The sequence below is a fragment of the Ylistrum balloti genome, unplaced genomic scaffold (assembly GCF_031769215.1).
Source record: "Ylistrum balloti isolate Yb309-2 unplaced genomic scaffold, AGI_CSIRO_Ybal_v1 Utg370840, whole genome shotgun sequence".
Classification (NCBI taxonomy): Eukaryota; Metazoa; Mollusca; class Bivalvia; order Pectinida; family Pectinidae; genus Ylistrum; species Ylistrum balloti.
Genome location: NW_026782484.1, coordinates 1419206 through 1426425, shown reverse-complemented (window position 1 = coordinate 1426425; position 7220 = coordinate 1419206).

Genomic DNA, 7220 nt, shown 5'->3' with positions numbered 1-7220 from the left:
CCTCGCCAAAACACACCTTATATATAAGACACCGGCCATTTATTCTCTATATCTTGGAATCTTCTTTTGAATTCAATTAATTTGGTCACAGATAATATTAATATGAAAATACAAGTTTTACACCAACGTTAAAATTACTGATTAGCATTTTCAGTCTTTTATCTACTAAAGTTATGTTTTACAAAGCTTAACATAAAAATTACCATAAGACTGTCCGTTAGTCATAGATTCCGTATGATAAAACTCCCATGTAGACCAAAATAAGCAAAATGAGATGCAACAAATAAGAGCTGTTGTTACCGTAAATTATACATTGAGATGTGAATAGTGAGACAAGACTTAATCACACCAGGAGGCATGCTGATAAATATATTTAGACAAGGGAGATCATAAAGTAAATTAAGAACTGATAAATATATTAAAATGTGACAAGCGAGATAAAGAAAAAAGTCATCTGACGACTATTTTAAACACACCAGGAGGGATACTGATAAATATATTAAAATGTGACAAGCGAGATAAAGAAAAAAGTCATCTGACGACTATTTTAAACACACCAGGAGGGATACTGATAAATATATTAAAATGTGACAAGCGAGATAAAGAAAAAGTCAATTATGGACAGATGTCATCATATCAGGAGGGATACTGATAAATATATTAAGACGTGACAAGCGAGATAAAGAAAAAGTAAACGAAACAGGTTCAATAATACCGAGAGGGATACTGCCAAATTCAACAAAGATATCGTTATTGAGATGAGAGAATGTCACCATAAAGTTTTCATGCGAGCCGAGCGAAAGTCTACAGAACGCAGAAGTAAGATCTCATTGCATATACTGATGGATGAATATCATTAGTTCAATTCGTTTTTGATTCAAATATTTTTTATTGTCATAATCATCTGTAACAGGATTGGACACAAATTATAAAAACATTATTTAAGTCCTTTCTCAAAAAATACCGTTACAGCATTTAGCCAACAAAGACGTAATGGATCTATATTTATATACATACAGGAAAATTACATTGCTCTTCGTACTAAGAAAACAAATTTGACCTATTGTAATTCAAAATCTACAGCTAGATTGAATGACATTATGCACATTTCTAAATATCATAACATTAGTTTCTGCAGGCAGATTTTCATTTCCAGAAAAAAGTTGGTCTAAATTAAAAAAAAAAAAAAAAACAACGCTATATTTTCAAGACTAAGGGACTACAAATATCCCTGCTGTTCATAATTGGGATGACCTAAGGAAAATAAAACATTTTCACAGGGGTTTCTGTATAAGCATTCGGTGTCATCAACCAGATTTACACAAAATAATCATCTTTTAACTACATCGATACGTAACTTTGTTTGAATTACATTTAACTTCCTGTTACCAAATCCGTAGTAGACCAGGGATTTTGGTTGGTCTGGAGTTATAGAAGATTTGAAAGTTTGCAATGATGGTGGAAATTCAGATGTAATATCAAGTGCATTCCATAATCGAACAGTGGAAGGAAGAATTAGTTGGCGATAGTCTGTAATTAGGAATTACAAAATCCTGTTTCTTATCGGATATGGAATAGTTTGACCAATTGTTGGAGGTAACGAGTAATTAATAAGTCTACAAGCGACAGGAGAGAAATGATATAAAAGGTTGGTATAGTGTTGGTAAAGTGTATTTAACTGAATGTTGTTAAATGTGTTGTTTACTTACTTCTGAATGGATTGTTTCAATTTTGTGCCATCATGCCAGAACATTATTTTATTGAATTTGCTGTGGTTTTACCCTCATCCGGTTTGACGCGTGTATCTTTTTATGTCTATTGTGCTGTTAAAAGTATAGGAAGTGAAATCCACGGGATATCAAACATCAGAGCTTGTGAAACAGACTTGTATTGTTTTACCGTATCCATTACAACTATATCTGATTTACTTGGTTTTAAAAATAATGTATAGATGGATGAGCAAACCTTAATCTATCTACCATGTACTGGAACTATAAAGCATGGGTGTGGTTATGGACAAATCAAGAAGAGCGAACAAAGGGACTTTATCAATAGATATAATGTCGGTCTTTTGTGACGGACGAAGAATGTCCCAGATGTCAATTATTCAAATACACTTTACCTAGCCAACTAAACATCGTTCATGTCGAAGTACAACAATTAACGGAATACCGGAAACAGGTACAGTGTAGCTGTTCCTTGTCGTTTATATTGATCGATAATGTGATATGTATACAATAAAAATATGGATTCTACATTGTGTTTTATCATAAGTACTGTAGAAAAATGTTCTCGGTATAACAGTGTTGTATTGACATATAGCCCAAAAAAATTGATAAACCAGCTTTAGCGAACACGAAATAGAGATACGGTGCTTCAAGAAACATAGTAAGCTTGCTTAATACTTTACGTAATGTAATGTATCACGGGAACATGTGGAGATCGCAATCTGTGGAAGTTTGAGAGTGAAATTTGTATTCCTAGATGCTGATATCAGGTCCATGCTTAACACAAGAAATAATTAGATTTTTTTTGCCTGTAAATACTCATAGATTTTCAGAAAAAAACCCACAACAAACAAACATAAAAAAAGAACATATAAATTTTTAATAATTAAATAATTTTGTCCCCAATATTATCATTTTCATTAAATATTTCCAGCGATGTAGAATGATGATAAGACAAATATTGTTATTCTGTACTCTCCTTGTACGATATAAAGTGTTATATGCTAGATGTGTTTGATGTCCTTTAGCATATCCGACAGGCTCCTTGTTATACACCAGATTGTTATTTGAGAACGTGATAAAACTTTCTTCGATCGACCAAAATTGACATGGTATGTGTTGTTGCTTTCCAGAACGTGCGGTCTCCTTTTTGTACATTTGTAATTTTCATACATTAACCTCGCTTTATGTATTTTAAATTTATCAAAATATTTGGACTTTCTTGTTGTTTTGATCTGATGTTTCCGATTTTATCAATTTACGCAATAAGCCCGCCGCCTATTTTTTTGATATGATTTCTGCAAGAAAATATTTCAAAACTCGATAATAAATTTTATCTTTCTTTAAGATGTCCAATTTCTGTATCTCTTCCTCTAATATTTGCTTTCAACAAAACCCCAATGAAATTAAGTTATCATTTAAATGAGCATTTTCTGTACTAAACCTGTTTATGGTATTCACGATAACGATATTTCCAGTGACGTCATCGATTTTTGTATAGTAATGTGTACAGAACAACGCGGTCAAGGAGATATCAACGGTAAAGAATGGACAATGAGAACAAAGAGATGCTGACTAGCTGAAGAGATCACTTTGTCATGAACGGTTGACTGGAAGCAATCGGACTATTGTACTCTAGTAACACCTTTATTTGATTTTGATATTGGTAGATAGTTAAACAAACTTCTGTATTGTATCGTTTTACAAATAAAAATAGCGTGGATTATTTGTTCTGGACTAGCCTAATTATACATACATCACGAATAGGGAATAAAGAGACGAGTTCACAAAAGTAGGTTCATTTTGACAATCAGTTCAAATAAGCCACAGAAAATATTTTGTTGCTTGGAAAATAAATGTAAATAACGTTTTGCCATTAGATTCAAGTTCCGATATAAAACATTCCTCAGTTTTAACAATGATATGTGTGGATCGATGTCGTTATATCGTTATATCCTTTTCCCTATTTGTTACCATATAATAAGAAATCTATCTACAATGCCTATCCAGGTATACCGTTTATGTCTAAGGACATTGTTCAAATGAATACATCCTTCAGTAAAATCAGATCAATAGAACTGTCTTAAACTGCTACAGCTCCTTCTAGGACTTGACATCCTTCAGTAAAATCAGATCGGTAGAACTGTCTTAAACTGCTACAGCTTCTTCTAGGACTTGACATCCTTCAGTAAAATCAGATCAGTAGAACTGTCTTAAACTGCTACAGCTCCTTCTAGGACTTGACATCCTTCAGTAAAATCAGATCGGTAGAACTGTCTTAAACTGCTACAGCTCCTTCTAGGACTTGACATCCTTCAGTAAAATCAGATCAGTAGAACTGTCTTAAACTGCTACAGCTCCTTCTAGGACTTGACATCCTTCAGTAAAATCAGATCAGTAGAACTGTCTTAAACTGCTACAGCTCCTTCTAGGACTTGACATCCTTCAGTAAAATCAGATCAATAGAACTGTCTTAAACTGCTACAGCTCCTTCTAGGACTTGACAGTGATGCTAAGGGCCTAAATTAATGAAACATTTAGAAGGAGACTACAGAGATGAATATATCTAACAATTTCAAAATCACGGAAATTCATATAAAAGAGAATTGTCCTCTCTTCACCTATCCAACCTTTGATTTCCTGTTAAATGATTTTGATCACTAAACATATCAACGGACACTCCATTTAATAAAACTGTTAAAATCCATGTTCATTTCTTACTTTTACAGTGACATAAAGGATTATGTAGAGTTAGCAGCCCGGTTAATATAGATTCTGAGAGAAATTTTTCCATAAAAGCATTGCTAATTTTGTGTGTCTTTTGTAAATCTGTCATGTCCCCAGTTTTTGGTTTTTACGTTGAATTTCTTTTTGAATCATAAATTATAATAAAAATATTAGTTAGTTTCAACTCTATCGTTTCATGTCTGTAGATTTAATATATTTCGCACTCATGATATGTCATAAATTTTAGCTTAATTAGCTGTCAAATTATAAAAGAGTTCTTATCGTTTATTGTTCATAAATATGAGCAGACTTTCCATGACTATTGTGCATGTAAATGAGATCGATGATTTGCATATATGCCTGTCAATATCACCTGTAAGGTATGTGAACACTGCAAGTAAACAATCGACGCAGGACCCTTAAAATATACAGATGGAATCAAGTTACTGAAGTTTCATGGTTAAGGTAGAAACATCAATATGTATTATTCCAGGAATTTCGATGAAGTGAAATAATTATGTAAAAATGTCGTCATAAAAAATCAATCGAACACATATAATCCTTTAAGATGAAAGTAAAGCATTAATTATATATAAAAGAGAATGTTTATATTATTCTAATTAAATGTTAAAAGCCCCTGTAATCGTTTTTATGTATTTACTACCGCCACCAGTTACGAATACTTCTCAAGCATTATGCACATACACATTATAAACAATGAGCAGAGTTTTACTGAGGTCCTAAGTGACTAGACCCAGATGAGGTCCTAAGTGACTAGAACTAGTTGAGGTCCTAAGGCACTAGAACTAGTTGATGTCCTTAGCCACTAGAGCCAGTTGAGGTCCTAAGTCACTAGAACTAGTTGATGTCCTTAGTCACAAGAACCAGTAGAGGTCTTAAGTCACTAGAACCAGTTATAATAATAATAATAATAAACATTATTTATTGAGGATAAAACATGTTTAGCCAAAGACTAATCTACCACATGGTCCTCTTGTTAGTAAAATACAAAAATTAGTTACAAAAATTAGCTTAAGACAGCACAGATAATAAGATAAAAATAGTAATACAGCACTATAAGATAATTATAAGATTACAAATTAATATCACAGCATTTGTTAGTTAAAAATTATCACAAAATGCATAAATTTCATGTAAAATTATTTTGTCAAGTTAAATGGCTATTGCCTAATATACATACATGCTAACATAGCAAAACAATAAAAATTGACCTAATATATGCTAATATAGCATAAACTAAAAAATGTAACTTAATTAAGAGACTGAGTTGTTTAAAAGCTATGAAGATATTTGACAAGCTTTTGCTTAAAACTGGGAAATGTATTTACGGTCTTCAACTCATCTGAAAGACCATTCCAAAGTTGGATGCCGGCGATAAAAAAACTGTTTGGAATATAATGTTGTTCTGTGTTTCGGAATATTAATGTTATTTGCACCTGGGAACCTAGTATTTCTGGAATGGACATTTCTTACTAAACAAAAATTCTCTGATAGGTGATTTGGTATAGCTCCATGTAGACATTTAAAAATCATACATAACGTTCTGAATTTTAGATATGTCTCAATAGGCATCCAATTTAAAGTTAAAAACATATCCTTAGAAGGGGTGTTTTATGGAGCCTCAAGAATAGTGCTGGCCGCTTGCTTTTGAGCCATTTGATAACTGATTGATCAACTTAGCTGTGCACCCTGACCAAACTGTGCTACAATAAATTAAATTTGGAAATACGCATGAGTTATAAAACTTTAGTCTCCCACTAATTGGGAGATATTTACGAATTCTACGCAGCAATCCTAAGCGCTGTCTAATTTTGGTAACAATGGATGAAATATGTCCATGGAAGGACAAACACTCGTCTATATTTACAACCAAAAGTTTTTCTTGGCAAACCTGCTCTAAAAGAACATCCTCCATATATAAGTTTAAAGAATAATCATTTCGTGATATTTTTTGTTTTGAAGTAATTAACATGCATTTGGTCTTACTTGCATTCACAATCATTTTATTTTCGTTGCACCAAGTCTCAACGTGACATAAATCATGTTGAAGTTGTAATTGAACACTTTATATAGAGACACCAGATGTAGTTAAACTAGAGTCATCTGCATACATATCAGTTTGGGATTTCATACACAAGGGTAAGTCATTAATAAAAATTAAAAACATCAGAGGACCTAGTATTGATCCCTGAGGTACACCATGTGTTATGTTCATTGCCTCTGATAAACTTCCTGCAATACATACTTTCTGTGATCGATCTGTGAGGTAAGAGGTAAACCAAGACACTGTATTGGGATCACATTTATATAACCTTAACTTATCAATAAGAACATTGTGATTTACAAGGTCAAAAGCTTTTTTAAAATCTAAAAATATTACACCAGTTAAAAGACCTTCATCAATGTTTTTAGCCCATGTATTTACAATGTTTAAAAGTGCTGTTTTTACAAGAATGTTTCTTTCTGAAGCCGGATTGTGAAGAGACAATAAGATCATGTCTGCTTAAAAAAAAATCATAAAACGTGCTGTGTACATGTCGATGTCCTCAGTCACTAGAACCAGATGAGGTCCTAAGTGACTAGAACTAGTTGAGGTCCTAAGTCACTAGAAACAATTGATGTCCTAAGTCACTAGAACCAGTTGAGGTCCTTAGTCACTAGAACAAGTTGATGTCCTCAGTCGCTAGAACCAGATTAGGTCCTTAGTCACTAGAACCAGTTGAGGTCCTAAGTCACTAGAACTAG